The 18,599-nt window shown below is 37.5% G+C and overlaps 1 protein-coding gene across 1 annotated transcript in view; it reads right to left on the minus strand.

The window, feature by feature from the left end:
- Nucleotides 1–18,599, minus strand: part of LOC310904101 (uncharacterized protein) — a gene marked incomplete at its 5' end in the record, with an annotated part of 109,253 nt that overhangs the window by 88,622 nt on the left and 2,032 nt on the right. The window lies entirely within an intron of this gene.

Genomic DNA, 18,599 nt, shown 5'->3' on the forward strand with positions numbered 1-18,599 from the left:
AAAGTGAGTTTCAACAAATCCCATATTTGTCTATTTTGTACTGTTTTATAAGGGGTCAATAGCAAGTAAACTTTGCTCCTTTGATGCAATAACAAAAGCAATGTGCATGACATACTAAACAATAAAATTCTCATGTCTCAAGATTATCCTGGCAAAATCCTATCAAATTTTCTTTAAGACCATGAAAGAAAGTTGGATAAAAACATTGTTTTGTTCTCCAGTCATGACATAGTCTCGTTTGTTAGGCTCTCAGACAATTAATTCCTTGTAGAAATCTAGTCTTTTCTTAGTGGTCCCTTGGAAGTCAGATGAGCGTGGGCAGGAAAATGAGCATTTACCCCTTTGCCTCTTCAAGAGAATGATATTAAGAGAGAGAAATCAAATTAACTCAAATTTAGAATGATTTATTTCTATATTGTCTCCTGAAAAACAAACAAAAAAAAAAACAACAACAACAACAAAAAAAACATTGCCCCAAAAGTTGCTTCAACCACTTCTGTGGTCTGGTTTTAGATTACTGCTAAATTTGTGGGCTTGTTTATTCAAAACAGTAACTGTTACATAATTAAAACAAAAAGAACTCAGTATTTTATACTGATGAGGGCCACTTTGGATCAGATTATGAATTGTTCATTTATTCTTTTGCTTGTCTCATTGTTTTTCAGCTAAAACAGCATCAGATGTTTATCTGCACTGAAATAAGTTCAGCAGACTAGAGTAACTAAAGACTTAGCCCTTCACAGAGTCCTCAGTCAAGGCAAGTTCAAATGGGAATACACTGAAGCATGTGTTTAACTTTTTTACTGGATGAGCCGAAGAGCAACCAGCATATTGGAAGATCAAGTCTACCTGTGTAGTACTTTGATCCAAAAAAAAAAAAAAAAGTTACATGAAACCTCTAAAGTTATTGTATATATTACACATTTGGGACAAGCAAGCATTCGGGATTTGTTATTGGAAGATCAAGCAGCAGTCTCTCTCCTGTATATTGAAGAGAGAGAAGAACACATTGTCAAGGGAAAGAAAATGAACAAACTGTCATGGTGGAAAAAAAAAAAAAAAAAAGAGTATCAAACAGATGTCTCATGAAGAATTCAACTTATTTTTGAAAGATAAAAAATAGAGTACATAGCATTACCAGAATTTCATTAAGAACTTGTTTTAACATCCCTTTCTTGTCTCAAAATTTATTAATGCCTAATTACTTGTGTCTTGTAATACTGTTGCTGCTTTCTTCAGTTTAATCACAGCCAAGGCAAAAAAAAAAAAAAAGTTAATACAAAAAGAAAGCACAACTGAATCAAATATGCTTAAAGGTTCAGAAGTGCAAATAGAAATAAACATGGTGACAGTGTCTTGTGTAATAAATGAACTGTCAGAAACCTTTAGGCCATTTTTTTCTCATAAAATCATGTACTTAAATGATCATCAGTAATACAGGGGATAATCAAGTCGCCTATACTTATTTAGGCATCTATGGATCACTTTTAATACAATTTTAACACTGAAAAAAATAAAGAGATGTTACCATTATTGGTGGTGATAGAAAAGGTTTCCGTAAGTGTATGAGTTAGGAAGCAGTGTGATTTCAGCAGGAACAGAAAATATCTAACAGATCTTCTAAACTTACCACTTGTCACTGTATAGCCTTCTCCGACAGCAAATTTATTACTGCTGAACAGACTCTAAACTATACACCAAAAAGTACTTATTAAGGTCTTATCTCTGCAATGATGGCATAAATATATTTTACCAGGATCAGTATATTTACATGTATTTCATTCTGTCCACACATCTGTATATATTGAGACTAATACTAATTCTCGTTCAAACAGTAAATTCATACTGCTGAATTGCCTAAAATAGCCTTTCATTTTCTACCATCTCTGTAGGGTAGAAGCTTTTTGTTGAACCCTTATTCTCAGAGCACAGGAAAACTGCACAACTATATACAACCAAGGATAGGTTGTGAAGGAATGGCACAAAGCTGAACCAGTGAAGGTTCAGACTAGATATTAGGATTTTTTTATTTTTATTTTTTTACCATAGAACAGGCTTTCTCGAGAGGTGGTTGAGGTCCCATGCCTGTCAGTGTTCAGAAGGCATCTGGATAATGCCCTCAATAGTATGCTTTAATGTTTGGTTAGCTCTAGTTTGGTCAGACTGTTGGATTTGATGACCTTTGTAGGTCCCTTCCAACTCAACTATTCTATTCAATTTTAGTTGATTCAATTTGATTTGACTCTATATGATGAGATTGTATCATGTCATTTAGGTTTCATTTTAACTGTCTTCAAACACTGCAGGTATGAAATCCAGCATCTCTGCCTGTTCCATCTGAACATCACAAAGCACTTCTTTACTGTGAGGTTGACTGACCACTGTCAGAGGTTGCACAGAGAGGGAGGTTGTGGAGTCACCCACCGTGGAGATATTTAAACACCATCTGTGCACAGTGCTGGGCAACCTGTCCAGGTGGCTCTGCTTGAGCAGAGGTATTGGACCAGATGGTCTCCAGAGGTCCCTTCCAAACTCAGCCATTCTGTGGTTCTGTGATCTTCAATGCCAACAAATGAAGCCTCGTAAGGTAAGACTTTCAAAGGAAGAATTATAAGGAACTGGGTAAGGATAAGAAAGAAAATGGGATAGAAGAGGGAATTCGGGTAACTTCCAAATATTTAGGATGAAAGGATACCTCAAGCTACATCTTAAGTAGATTTTCAGCTTATATTATTCACTATGTATTTTGCCATGTGAGCCTCTTAAACTTCAGTCATTTGCCTTTGCTATTCCTCACTATTAAGATTGAGGCAAGAGAGAGCAGAACACAGGCCACTGGAACTCCTATGTGATATCCAGAACAAAACTCACAGTAAACATGAAACACCTTCCACCTTTATGATACATTTCTATCTTTGCAATCTGATGCCTGTTAAACCAACTGAAAAACTTACCAAAGCCATTAAGAGTTTCTTCATAAAGTTATCTGAAATGCGACCTCTCAATTTCTCTGTAGTGGTGAGATCTACCTGTTAATGTCAGATGCAGCAGCTGTTTCAAATTCCCTCTTCTCTTTAATAATTTCATTCTCTGGTAAAGCCAAATTCTCCTTTCAGGAGTTGTTAGTGCTTCTGGTGGAAAGTCCAAAGAAGTCTTCACCCAGTAAGGCATAATTCCCCTTTTTGGTCCACAGCTCTAAAGTTCTTTTAATAAGGAGTTTCTTTTACTGCCTTTCAAAAGGGATCTTCCTGTATCGGATCTTGTTTATCTGTGGCAATATCTGAAGTCCCTATCTGCGTAATCTAAAATAGTTTAGACACTTTTTTCAGCTTCCTAATTAATTATTAAATACTTTTCTTCTGATAGTATTCAAAGAAACCTTTCAAGACTTCATTCACACATCAGTTCAGGGGTCAGCTGTATTTTATAATCCTGGCATGAGTTTATCTAACTGGAGTTCACAGGAGTCTTTTGAGATGTAACCAGATTTCCTTTATTTTGAGCAGTTTCATAAAGGAAATATGTTGCTTCATCCGTAAAACACCTAAAAAGTGTAACTGTTCTGTTACATTCCTGAATAGTTTAGTTAATCAGCAGTTAAATCACGTAATTTACTATGAATGCATTTAATTTTACTTAGGTTGGATATTTAAAGCCACATAACAAAGATTTGTTATGTTTCTGTCAGGTTGCATTCACATCAGACTTGGGAAATACATAAGTACTTAATGAAGCGTTTCCATACAGAAAATCATGACTGAACTTTGGTAAGCTTGGATAAGCCAACAGATGTCCAAATGATTATTTAAAGGTCTTTTGAACTTAGTCAATTTGTGTTTCATGACAATCTCAGGGTATGAGTTCTCTCAAATGATTCCTAGCTTTGGCTGGGTCAAAAATATATGAAAATTTCAATTTTTTAGAAAATACTGACAGACACATAAATAATCCAACAGCAAATAATGTCCTATAACCATTTTAAAATAAAGTTAAGCAGATTTGATTGGTTTGATTTTGGAAAGGGTTTTAATTCATTTTGTTCAATGATGGATCTGTGTTTCTTATAATATTATTTCTTTTTTACAAATGAAGTCATTTTGTAAAAGTATCAGGAATAATAACTAAAATTAGCAATCACTCATGATAAAGTAGGACATTATAATACATTTGCAAAAGATTCTATAGTGACTGTATGTCCTCTTTACATCACAGTTAAACACAGCAAAAGGAATGGTAGAAGAAAAATTAAGAGGGAAGAACAAGACAATAATAAAAAGATTAAAAGGAAAAAAGATCCACAAAAAATAAAAATAAAAAAAGGGCATGTTTCAAATGCCTAGAGTTATGTTAGTAATCAGGAGCTGATTTGTCTTATTAACAGCAAACTCACACAGTGGCTTGTTGAAGTAACTAACACCTTTGCATCAGTTTTTCCACTTTTAACAAGAATACTTATCAGCACAGAAGTAATGGTTAAAGTTAGATTACCTTTTGTGAGATAAAAATTAATCTTTGGAATCTTACGCCTTCAAAAGGATGTGCAATTATTAGCTAGCTTATTTAATCAAAAGGTTTTAAAGTATAAAACATCATGACAAGATTCTTTTAATAGAACTCAAACAGCCAATAAAAATCTTTTTTCTTCACATGTAGAAATAAATCATTTGTATAAAATAGAAATTGCCTGCTGTGCTTTTTATGAAAATAACAGTAGCACTTCAGACAATGAAGCCGAGGGTGGGACTACTAACAGTTATAAATACAACATTAACAACGTCATTGTATTTCCCTTGACTTCCACACTAGTATCTCTGGGGAAATAAAGGCCCTGTTACTTACTAACTTGAATTCCTGTCATTGTACTTTGAGAATCAGTTGCTTGAGATGAAAACTTACAACATATGCCTAAGGTTATCATATTTGGGGTCATACAGAAGCACTCATGTACAGTTAAAAGATTTTTTTTTTAAATTGGTACAGAGAGAGAGATACATGCAACAAACTAGAGTAAACAAAACATTATGTGATGGCAGAAATAATAGTGGGAAAATGGAAGATCTCCCTCAGCATTTTTCATTAGAAACTAACTATACTGTACTGTGACAATGGTAATTTTATTTTTTAAGTTTTCAGCTAGTCCAAAGTGATGATGTGTCAAGCTTTGCAAAAACACCAATTCCATCATTTCCTTCCTGGTATCTTTGCCTTCCTCCTGTCACTACACAGTTAAAATGAACTGATGATATCAAAACCTTAAGAAAAATTCTTATCCTGTAATCAAGCTAAAGCCAGCGGGTACTTATATCTCAGCATTTGCTAAAAATCTACCCTACATTAAAGCAGAGCTGCTGCTAAACTTCCTCCATCAAGCTAGAGAATTCCTTTCCCTCTAAAAATACAGATTTTTTGTTTAGAAAAGTCTGCATTAATGTCATTACCTGTTAAATTTCATTATACACTTACAGGCCCTTCTTTGATTGGTGTGGAAACCTGTTGCTTTTGCAAGTGGGTGACTGAGAGTCCTGGCAGAGCTAGGCGTAGCATGGGTAAAAAAAGGATGGACCAGTTTGACAAAATAGTGACAGAAGAAGTCAGCCAGACCTCTAAGGTTGAGGAATTCCAATACCATCTCAAACATGATCTGGCTGTCCCTTAAGATCTCATTCAAAAAAAAATTTTGGAAAGATAAATGAAACAGCAGTCACACAGGAACAGAGGAATACAAAGGCAGGGGTTCCAGACTGCATTGGGGTGCTTCTCCATAACCCATTTGTGTTTGTGTGTATAACATATTTTACTTCAAGAATCTCTCAAGTGCTTTGGAGAAATAAGGCAGCACAGTAGCAGCATTTATTTTGGGGTTGGATGTTACAATTATTTGCTATTTCCAGTTTGTTTGAATAATCTATAGCTTACCATTTTAAAAGGAATCGCCAAATGACAGTGTCAGCTATATGGGAATACAGCAGCATTACTTTCTTGTTACAATATTGCTCAATCTGTGTAGTTAAGATAAGTCAAGGAAGAGTCTTTTCAGTTCTAGCCCCTGGACTATGGCTACTTCTGTAATAGTGAAATAAATATGTCCAAGCTATTCCATGGCACTGAGGCTGAACAACTTGGGACAGCCAACATCCATACAGCTATATTTCCAGTATTCAAGACAGAATAGTAGTACCCTAGATGCTTGTTGGGAATAGCTCTTTCCCTGCTAATTCTGGAAGCACAAACAGATATTGTCTGGGAACGACATAACTAGACCACCAGACCCAATGGTTTAACAGCATAGAACTCCACCTTTGAATGAGAAATAAGGTTTCTGAATACATCAGAAATAAACTGGTTTGTGAAACAATCCAAACCTAAGCCTAAATGCACTATCTAGTTCTAAGCACTGTGAAGTCATGTTGTGGTCCCATAATTTCAATACAGCCAAGATCAAGACATTCTGGAAATCTTGTAATATAATTTAAACTGCTGAAATTTGAAGCATCTATTGTGAACCCAGAAAAGACTGAACGATTATCCAAACCAAACCTTTGGAACTTGATGTGTTTGTCCATCACTACAAGAAAAGACTTTTTTATATATGCTATGCCTCTCGGTCCTTGATTTTCATGTCCCGTTGTTTTATGTTGTACTTCCAAACCCATTGCCCACTGTGTGAAATGCAAATAAATTGTAATGTGAATTTATTATATTGACAAAACGCCAGTGGACACTAACTCCAAGCCAACAACATATTTCACTTGGAACCAAGTCCAGGTTTCAGGCCAGTTTTGCAGAGGCTGAACCCTGAGGCGGAAGGGAAGGGAAGGGAAGGGAAGGGAAGGGAAGGGAAGGGAAGGGAAGGGAAGGGAAGGGAAGGGAAGGGAAGGGAAGGGAAGGGAAGGGAAGGGAAGGGAAGGGAAGGGAAGGGAAGGGAAGGGAAGGGAAGGGAAGGGAAGGGAAGGGAAGGGAAGGGAAGGGAAGGGAAGGGAAGGGAAGGGAAGGGAAGGGAAGGGAAGGGAAGGGAAGGGAAGGGAAGGGAAGGGAAGGGAAGGGAAGGGAAGGGAAGGGAAGGGAAGGGAAGGGAAGGGAAGGGAAGGGAAGGGATCATTCACCTCAGACAAATTTTATCCATTTAACTAGGCTGGTGAGGCTTACATACCCTAATAGAAAGGTTTGGGTCTGTTCTTCAGCTCTGAGGCCATCTGGCTTACAGTCTGTATGCACAAATGTTTTCACCTTCCAAAGAAGTGTGGCATCATTCATACTATCTCTTGGGAATAGACCCTCAAGTGTACTCTCAAATGCTCTGACATCATATAGGTTGCTATTGCTAGTCATAACCATGGCAAGGACTATGCTAAATATTTAAACATACGGACAGCTGCAGAATAGTGTCTGTGCTTACGTTCTTACCCTGTTTAGTTCTCTAATAGATATATGATGAAAAAAAAAAACCAACAACATCTAAATTAAGAGCATTATTGCTCTAAGCTTCCTTTGTTGTCAATAGGAGAGAGAGATCCTGCAAATTTCATATGGCCCAAATCTCACTCTGCATATGTTGATTTTTTTCCCATTGAATTCAGGAATTCTAGGAAAAACTAAATTATACGTTCAAGTGATTTTCATTCATACATTTTTCAAATGGTCCGCATGATAATTTAAGGATTTCCAGTCAATCTTCAGCCTGTCTTCTGTGTTGTTTGTGAATTTCCAACAAATACAGCATAGGTCACCAAATTCTCTCAACTTACTTTTTGTATAGTAATGATTTTTACATTTTCATATCGTCTGAATCATTTTCACCATTTTTGATGTTCGATATAGACAATTTGAGTTTATCAGAGAGCATTGCCTTTTCTTTTAAGTACCAAAAAAATAACAAAGTCTTTTCCATAATGTAGAGTATCCTGTCTCTTTTACTTGTGGCATATTTATTAAATGTGGCTTTTGTCCAGAAAATATGCCATCGGTGCTGATTTATTTCTTTTGGTATCACTGTTTTTAACTAAGATAACTGAATTCACCAAAGATATTTATTATTAATGACCCTATCCTATCCCTCCAGAAGCCCAATGGGAGAGATGTTATTGATTTCCAGAACAGTAGGATCGGGTCCAAATTATGTGAATCAATGCCAAGTAAAAGTTTGTTTTGGTCTGAAGTTTTGGCTAGTTCCGTATGACAAAAATAGAGATAAAGGAAATGTTTCCTCTTGATCGTGTATATTAACCCATTTGAATCAAAGAATGTGTTACACTCTGATTGTGATTTTAGAAATGGAAACTGTAAGGAACAGGCAACAAGCTACTGTCTAGAAAAACTGATCCAAATTTATTGGTGATGATTGAAGTTACACATGGCTAATTAGTTTATTAAGGTACAGATACTAAAAAGATTAACAAGTGACAAAAGAGGCGATATAACATCATCTGGTTTTGAGTGATTATAAAATGTATGTGACAAAACAAAGAAAGATGAGGAATCTCAAGTAACGCAACTAACAGATGCAGGAAAAAGCTCATTCGCTTTTTAACTTGTGTATCCTGTCCTAAACATTCTTCCCATTAAAGCTCAGACACTGGTGTTCATCTCATCTAGTTTAAAACATCTAGAAGCCTGGCAGTTAACAGAGATTAGTAGATTATCTAGAAGGAAAATCCTTTGATCAATCTCATGTCCTAATCTCCAGAGGCAATTCATCACCTTCAGAGACAGCTGGTTTCATTCATGCAAACAAATCTTATAGAAGATACTCCAGGTTGAGCATCTATCATGCAGATGTCTAGTTGAGAAATGACTCTCATGCAGAGTGCAACCTCTAGCACACTTTTTGTGGGGAAACAAGGAAATCAGGTAAAACGGAACTCCATTTAGCCAGAACCTGTCCACCATTGCCTAGTCATTGCTGTAGGCCTTATTTGTGTCAGGCTCTTTGAGACACAACACATCACTACACAGACATCCTATGGCCAACCTGCAGTGACCCATTATCCTATTTAGATAGCTCAGCACCTAGATCTAAAAAGGGTTGGGCTTTTCTTCTTCCATATTCCACAGCTGTCAATACCCTCCCATCTGAGCCTGAAACCTTTCTGTTTTTGCAACATGACACTTTTCCATCAGCTGCTCATCTTCTCCACTACATGTGTTACAAGTGAACACTGGTCTGACTGTGAAAGCTCTGCCTGCTAACATTTGAGACGAGTGGCTTACTAACTGCATGTCATTCTTCCCTAAGAAGACAAGGCCAAGTTCTACCATCATCCCTTCTTCAAGGCTTCTGTGGAACTTGTAGGCCATGTCTGTATCAGTAAATAGAATTATCCAGGAACCTAAAGGTCAGCAGCATGACACAAACTGCTTGCAGTCATCTAAATCCTCTCCCTTCCCCTCATCCCACCCACATGCATACACACCCAAACCAAGGTGGCTGTGTCCAGATATCTTACTCGGACAGTCTGTATCATGTATTATCCCTGCAATACACCCAGACATTATCTAGGACAGCACTAGCTGGCAAAGACATAACAACACTGCTGTGTGGGGGTTCTTAAAAGAGATTCACCATCCATCACTGAATAAGAAATACATGGAATTACTCTTTCTTGTTTGCCAAACCTTGCTCTTGCACAAGTGTTTAGATCCATAATTGTTCATGGTGCATAACAGACTGACATGCTCTTGAAGCAAATCACCTGCCAAGGGGGAGGTAATAAGTGGGACGTGAAGCCCTCAGAGATTATGTTTGACTCACATTCCTAAAAACATATTCGTCATTCAGCTGCTGATATGTTGGAACCACATATGCAGCTAACATGAAAAAGTTAGGGAAGGATACCATTTCTCTAACTGTTGTTCCCTTCCTTTTTGTTTCAGGCCCAAGAAATATATTCATCAGCTTCATGTTTGGCCTGTTGAGCTTGCTGGGGTTTAAAATGGTAAAAGAGGTGAAAATGTTGCTTAAAACAGCAACTGAAAAAGGAGTGATGAGAAAGGGAGTGGACTGTCTCTTTTTTTAGCACTGAGGACAAGCACAGAGATAGGAGGGCAGACTCATGGCTGGTCTGAAGTATAGCAGTATTAACTAGTCCTAACTGTGTTATGCTATCAACAAGCAGCAATAAATCTGCATCTCTGCATTTATCAATCCCTAAAAGGGGTATAAGTTCAGTAGGAATTAATCTTCTTACATTTGTACTAACAAGTAACTTTTGGCAAATTGCATATTACTAGAAAAACTATCACACAGCAGAGAAAATTACAATTGCATTATTAAATATTATGGTATCTTATCTTCTTTGCCCTAATTCTCATGGCTTTTTGCCCTTTGCATCTGGACTTCTGGCATAACACAACTATGAAATAAATGTGCATTTCAGCTAAGTGTTTCAAAGGAAGGACTGCATCAATCTTAATACACAGGAATCATGTAATCATGTCTGAGGGATGCAACTTGAATTTATCCAGGAAATTCCCACTAAAATAAAGTGTCTTGTTTGCAAGGGCATTCTGTGTCTAAAATAGAGGAAGTAGTGATCTTCATGCACGTCATTGAAGTAAGGAGGCTACACATCTACAGTGAGGACATGGGGGAATGGGTTATCATTCTCTTATATTTGACCTAAAAATACAACTTTGGCACTTTATTTTTAACATAATAGGAGCGAGTTCTTTCTGCTGACAATGAACAGAAATAAGGGAAATGGATCAGATATAACAAAACCCTCTCTGACACTTCTCCCAAATTAGAACGACCCTTTTGGAAGCTGCAATATTTGCCCTTGCTTTTCTTCGTTATCATTTAATTTTCTGCCTCTTATTCTAATGAGAAACATAAGTGATGAGGAAACAAGTGAAAGATAGCTATTGCACAATTTCTGTTCTGACTAGAAAATAAAAAGTGTAGAAGTGGCCATATACCGAGTTTTCAGTGTGCTAAAGCTACTTCCAAAAACTTCTCAGGGCTGCATTTATTTGCTTTACCAAACTGAGTGCACACTCCAGGTAATATAAGGAAATACAACGCTGTCAACTTCTTCTCAGTTACTATGTACATTTTACATGGACTTATTCTAAAAGACAATCACATATAGATGTCAGACAGACCAGAGAAGAGGAACACATGGTACAGGCGCAAAGTCATGAACCATTTGCTTTGCTGTGCAGATTAATGAACACGGAAAGAAAAAGGTGTACTAGAGTTGGGTTAGTAGGCCACCAGGAGACTGAAATTGTTGAGAACAAGAAATAAGTAATGATCAAAACTGGGAGAATGATGTGAGGCAGAAGAATCATGAAAACCACAACATCTACTTGTAATTTTTCAAGATGCTGGTTATTTACCTGGAGAATTTATTTCCTGAGTACAGAGAGTATTTCAAGACAGACTCATTTGGACTGAAGCTAAGTTTGGAACTGCCTTTCTAAGGCTTTCTCACCTTTACATAGAGTCTTTCTGGAACTTAAGGCTGAAATTTCATTAGAGAATTAAAAGTACTTCATTACGACTGCTTATTGCAGAATGACAGCCCTTACTCAATTATAGTTGAAAAGACTATAAATACATCTATAAGAAGACACTGGCTTTGTGAAGTATTCAGAGTAGTTTCAAGCCTCCACAAACAGAAAATGAGCAAAATCAAGTTTCCAGAGGTGAAAATTGACACAATAGAATAAAGATCAACAAATTTAATCTACAAAGGACAAGTGAGAGGACAGCAGCAAGGTTTGAATACCAGTTTTATTCAGACTGGATATCCGGATCATGCTATTAGTTAGCCTATACACCTGTGAATGTGGAGGTCTCTCTGCACCTTATAAAAGATTTATATTCAGAAACTCTGAAGCAGAAGGACTGGAGAAGAAACAAGATGGTCGTACTGAGAAGAAAGTATTCTGTGGCTGTGTCTTCCAGGAAAGTTCAAATTCTTCTACGGAAAAAATTCAGCAGATGAGGTCAAGGCTACAGAAAGTACTTGAGATATCACAGGAAGAGATATGCCAGAAGCAGAATTTCAATGCCTGGATGAAAAAGCCAGAAAGATCAGGGAAAATTGGGAAGAAAAATAAATCAGGTTCAGAGAACAGTTAAAGGAAAAGAGATAGAACAGAACCTCTACAAATGTAGAAGACTACATTTGTACCTCATGCAAACAAGAGAAAAATGAAGCTTGAACTGAAAGAATGCCATATTAGGGAAGCTTACTTGGAAAAATACATGCCAGCTGTAGAAAGTCTCCAGCTCAAAAAAAAAAAAAATTGTGGGAGGAGTTGTAAGAAGTCATTTCTGATTGATGTTGGGGACTGATCATGCTGGCCTGGAAGTTCAAGAGAAAGAGGTATAGGATCCCTTCTCTAGCAAAGCAGAGAGAGAAGGAAGGGTCAGGAAGGGAAGGTCACTAAAAAATTATATGTGAAGGTCAAGGATGGGGAGAGAGCTAAAAACAAGTTAGGGGGAACTTTTCCCTGGAGAAATCAAAATGTATTTTCGAACAGGAAGTAGCTTTGGAGAGTTCCTCTTGAAACAAGAATACTTTATTTCCTGGAGATAAAAAATAGATTGCTGTTAGGAGAAAAGAGGTCCACTTCAGAGAGCAGTGGCTTGATCTGACAACAAATATATTAGCAGGCTACCAGAGAATCTACAGGAGTTTACTGTAAATCTGTAGACTCAGAAACAAGCAAGGCAATGTTCTTTTAATGGCTACAAGTGGAGTGGGTGCCATGCAGCACAGGTCTGTGCAAGCCAGATACAAGAGTTCTGGGCTCCCTGGTGCAAGAGAGATATGGAGCTACTGGAGAGACTTCAGTGAAAGGTCACAAAGATGATTAAGGGGTTGGAGCAGCTTTCATGTGAGGAGAGGCTGAGAGAGATGGGACTCCAGCTGGAGAAGAGAAGGCTCAGGGGAGATCTTATCAAGATGTATACACACCTGAAGGGAGGATACAAGAGGATGGTGCCAAGCTCTTTTCAATGGTACCCAGTGACAGGACAAGAGGCAATGAACACAAACTGGAACAAAAGAGGTTCCCTCTGAACATTAAGAAATATTTCCTTACTGTGAGGGTGCCTGATCATTGACACAGATTGCTCAAAGAGTGGAGTCTCCCATCTCCATGGTGATATTTAAAATCCATCTGGACATGGGTCTGTTCAGCTTGCTCAAGGTGTCCTTTCTTGAGCCTGAGCACTGGACCAGATGACCACCAGAGGCCCCTTCTAACCTCAACCATTCTGTGATTCTGTGAAGACTGGTGATGATGGTACTCATGGGTACCAAGCTGGCTTATCTGAAGGACCAAAAACTTCAGAAGATGTCACACAAAATCAAAGCATTTAGAAAACAAAATGGATTCCAGGGAGGGAAGAAAAAGAAAGAAACAAAACAAACAAACAAAAAACTCCAATGCACATGGGGGAAAAAAGACAGCAAACTAAAGAAGCATCCTTTGTGTAGGTTTATCTCTTTACAGAGGACTTAGAAGTTGTGAGTCAATACCTATACAGGTTATATTAAGGGATTATTAGTGACAGTGCACCTGAGCGAAAGAATGCACTTAGGCCATTAAGTCTGCATAGTGTGCCAAAGTAATGTAAAACATGTCTGGAATGGAATAAAAGATTTTGAAGCTAAAATCATCTTGGTAATGTCAATAACAAAGTCAGGGGTTGAGGCTCCTTACAGAGGCCACTTTCTATTTAAAAACGAAACAAAACAATACAAACAAACATATGATCCCCTAGCACTAAATACAAATGTGTGTAAAACTGACATTCATTTTGAAGCTTTACTGTATAAAGAGCAAAGTAGCCCTTACTCCATGACCATAATTATTAATTGTTGAAGACTAGATTTTGCTGTAAAATGTAAAAGATAACAAAAACACATAAACTTATGCCTGTTTTCAGTACTGTAAGAACTGGGTTTGACGATCCCCTGAGAAAACATACATCTATAGTAACTACTAAATGTCTTTGTAGAATACAAAACCTTCAGCAATACCTTGAAAAATGTAGTTAAAGTTGCAACCTCAGCAAACAGCTGCACTGATTTGAAATAAATAAATAAATAAATAAATGTGGTTTTATTTCATAAGAAAATGATAATCTGTGTTTCCCAAATAACTCCTGCAAAAAGTGTGATCAGTAGGACTGATAGTATTGGGAGCTTCCAAAAACGTATCAGACAACTTCAGTCTTCACCATCCATAGAATCATAGAATCATTAAGGTTGAAAAAGACCTCCAAGATCATCTGGTCCAACCATCCCCCTACCACCACCATCACCCACTAAACCATGTTCCTAAGCACCATGTCCAACCTTTCCTCCACCACCTCCCTGGGCAACCCATTCCAATGCTTGACTACTCTTTCTGAGAAGAGGCGTCTCCTAAATTCTAACCTAAACCTCCCCTAGCACATCTTGAGACCATTCCCTCAGTCCTACCACTAGTTATGTGCAAGAAGAGGCCAACACCCAGCTCCTCACGACTTTCTTTCAGGTAGTTGTAGAGAGCAATAAGGTCTCCCCTGAGCCTCCTCTTCTCCAGACTAAACAGCCCCAGTGCCCTCAGCCGCTCCTTGTAGGACTTGTGTTCCAGGCCCTTCACCAGCTTCGTAGCCGTTCTCTGGACATGCTCCAGGGCCTCGATGTCCTTCCTGTGGTGAGGGGCCTAAAACTGAACACAGTACTCGAGGTGCGACCTCACCAGAGCAGAGTACAGGGGAACGATCACCTCCCTGGTCCTGCTGGCTACACTATTCCTGATACAAGCCAGGATGCCATTGGCATTCTTGGCCCCCTGGGCACACTGACAGTTCATGTTCAAGGCGAGCATCGACCCACCCCCAGATCCCTTTTCCTCTGCACAACTTTCGAGCCACTCTGCCCCAAGCCTGTAGCATTGTATGAGATTGTTGTGACAAAAGTGCAGTACCCGGCACTTAGCCATGTTGAACCTCATCCCATTGGTCTCTGCCCATTGACCCATCCTGTACAGGTCCCTATGCAGGGCCTTCCTACCCTCTGGCAGCTAGACACTTCCCCCCAGCTTGGTGTCATCTGCAAACATACTGAGGGTGCATTCAAGTCCCTCGTCCAAATTATCAATAAAGATATTAAAGAGGATGGGCCCCAACACTGACCCCTGGCCCATTCTGACAGAAGAGACTGTTCTAACCTTCTCTGCACTGAGAACTGATGATAGCTACCTAGTTATTTCCATGGAAATACACTACCAATATCCAAAACTGAGATGACCAAACACTGCTTTTCATCCACAGTCCAATGCTTATTTGAAATGAAAGTGAGGAGCTTCTCCAAAAGTTTGAACAGTGAGGACTTATTTTCACATGTAAGATTTCTTCATGTCTTATACACATAAGAGAAAAAGAAAGTGCCCAAGGACGTGATGTAGATCTGTAGAATGCCTTTTCTAGGTCTCTATGAGAATTTGAGCTTTCACCCTCATAAACAGTACTCCCACCAGTAGGGCTATATGGCATTTAAATAGTAACTCTTGCTTATTTACTTGGGTAAATAAATACTGCATTCTGTTAATGGGGTTCAGCAAGAATCCCTTTGAGGGAACAACTCTCACCTTGGAATTAGAAGTGACCCTCTCTCCAGCCTGAGCAGAGGTTCCCAGGGATTACTTCAGCTGTTAGCCATGTTACTGTGCAGAGGAAGCCAATGGTGCCAGGTGGCAAGAACTGACTTTCGCCAGCACTGCTTAGGGCTGGCCACACAGTAACAAATTTGTTAACGAGGTAGTTGGAACAATCCTGAACAAGGGATGCATGAAGGAAAAAGGGATTCTGTCAACAGCCAGGTGTCCAGCACTTGAAGATGTCTGCCTGGCCCTCTTTTATTTCACAGTATGGATTTCCTTTTTCTAGAGATTTTTAACTGAATGTGTTTTCTGTTCTATAATTGTATCAGTGCAATTTAAAGTCAGTATGTGCTGGAGGATCCATTCTATCCTGAAGAATGCTGTGTTTGTGTTGTATGGTCACACTTGCAGAAAAGCATGGATGAGTGAATCACTGCACCTCTTGTTGAGGTCAGACATTTTGTCTGGAAATGAATTTCATCCAGACTGGAAAGGTTTGCCTGGAGTGATCTCTGTGCATCAACATAAACAGTATATGGTCAGTTATCACATTTCCCAGCAACAGAGAAGAAAAAAAAAAAAGTGTGTGTGTATATATATATATATTTATTTATTTATTACAGCTGGTCTTATCTAGGCTTCCTGGGAGATTCTGGTCCAACCTTCCACTACTAAAAATGGAATTCACAAGTTAACTTGGTCACCTTTAATCTATTGAAATACTATGGAAAATTTGTCTTTAATCATTTCAGTAAAATAAATATATATATATTCCTTATTGGAACCCATTCAAACCTGCAGCTACATTCCCAAACCCCTTTTGTAGTTTTTCTCTTAAAAGACAGTGATTCCAGTTAATTACTTGAGGTACTACTATGTTAATTTTAATTTTAACTTTCATTTACCTTGTGATTTCCTCTGCTGATGCTGAATAGGAAGGATGAGATGAATAAGTTTTACTAAGACCCATATTATTTTTAATCTTTGACTTAGAGGGGAAAATATTTTTCAGTTAGTTACCAGTCTGACTTAAAGGCTTGAACTTTATTTCATCTAAAAATCCTTGAACTCATATACATAAGGACTGTAAGAGACAGACAATTATTTTTTTCTAAGTACAAATTTGATTGTCTTTCATTGTTTTGCATCTTACTCCTTTAAGGTAAATTATGGAATCATTTAAGATGTAAGCTCTTATATTAAAATAGGTATCTGCACTCAAATTTCATGTTTCATTTGTGATATCTTCTGACATAGTTTTATTATAACTTTTAGTGATAAAATAAATAAAGTTCAACTGTTTTGAGAATTAGGTGTAACATCAATACATTGCAGTTGACAGGCAACACTATAATTTATAGGAGCTGCTCAGCTTTGTAGAAGGAGACATAAAACATAGCCATACATCACACAAAAAAGAATTTCACATCTTGGCATGAATTTAGACTAAGGGAGAAAAACGAGACAGATAATATCATTCTTTTGTATCATCTGTCCAATATATAACCATGTGTAGTTACAAAACTCTGTATCTTAATTTCTGAATTTCTCAAAGTACATTGTATTCTATAAAAAAACTTGCTGCCATTGGTAATGTTTCTATGGTAACTTTTAAAACACTGAAAACAATTTTATGACTTTAATTCACCTCGTGAATCTAATGACTGGCTCACACAGAGATGCCTATTCTTTCTATTCATCCTGAACTTGCCCCAGTTAGTAGGCAAATTTCCACCAGACTCAATAAAAAGAAAAGAAGGCTTGATGGGGCAGATTTCCAAAGCTACTTAGTTACTGAACAACATAAACAGAAAAATAATGAGAGTTGCAAAAGTATCTGCAAGCTAATGAAAAAAATCCCATTGATTGAATGAATACAGCATGCATTAAAATATAGATTCCTGAGATGTATCTCATCATCTTAATAGGAGGATTATTTTGGTGCAATAATCTGTACCACTTCTCATGATTTATTTTACACATAATGGAATAATTTTTTAAAATCTTTCTGTTCTTGAAAATCATTCTGGTGGTGACTAAAAGTTACCCAGTCTATCTACTTTGTGTATGACATTCCAAAAAAAAAAAAAAAGAGCATTATCAACCATGTTGCATCTGTCTTATAATTAAGAGAGTCACTGGCTATACTAGCACTTCATTGAAGTGCTAGAATAGCCAGTGGGATAAAAAGCAGGGGAAGTACAGAACATAGTAAAACAAGTGTCAAACTGTCTGGAGGATCTTTTTGATAAGGATGCAACATTCCCCATTTTGTACAAAAATGAACTTTCCGAAGGACCAGGAGTATTTCTGTTTTCTGGGACACACACACACAGAAAAAAAAAAAAAAAAAAAAAAAAAGATATACAAGCAGCATTACTTTTTCACTAATTAAAGGAGACTTGGATCATAGCGTATACTCTTTTTAATTTCTCAAGTATTCCGAACTATGAAAAGACAGAGTAGAGAAAAAAAAAAAAGTAGCAACTTAGACAATTTTATTTCCTTGACTATCCCTTCAGTTCTGATGAATGGTCAATCTTCATTATTGATTGTTCACCACATCTAACAGTAATCAGGAAAGAAAAAAAAAAAAAAAGAAAAAAAAAAAGGTGGTCCAGGCAAACTGCTGGCCGTCAGAAAGAGGTTAGATTCTTTTTTGTGCAATACCACAAAGTAATTCTGCTTCAAGTATCAGCAGTTGTCCAGAGTTCTGTATGGACTAATGGTATTACTAACATTTTCTGAAGTTAAATTGCTATTACTAATAATTCTGATGCTGAAATAAGTGCTACCAAACAGTAGCAAACATATCTAATGGAACTGAGCTAACAAAAATGTTGGCAAGCATATTTCAGTGTAGTCGCAATCTATTTCGTGATGGTCAGGGTCAGCACAGGATGTTTCAAGACCTATAACCTTGCATGTTATATAAGCTTGTTAACAGGCATGACCAGATAAAAGTTAATTCTATTTTAATTGGCAAGAGTTTC

This window comes from Anser anser (genome assembly GCF_964211835.1).
Source record: "Anser anser genome assembly, chromosome: 1".
Lineage (NCBI taxonomy): Eukaryota > Metazoa > Chordata > Aves > Anseriformes > Anatidae > Anser > Anser anser.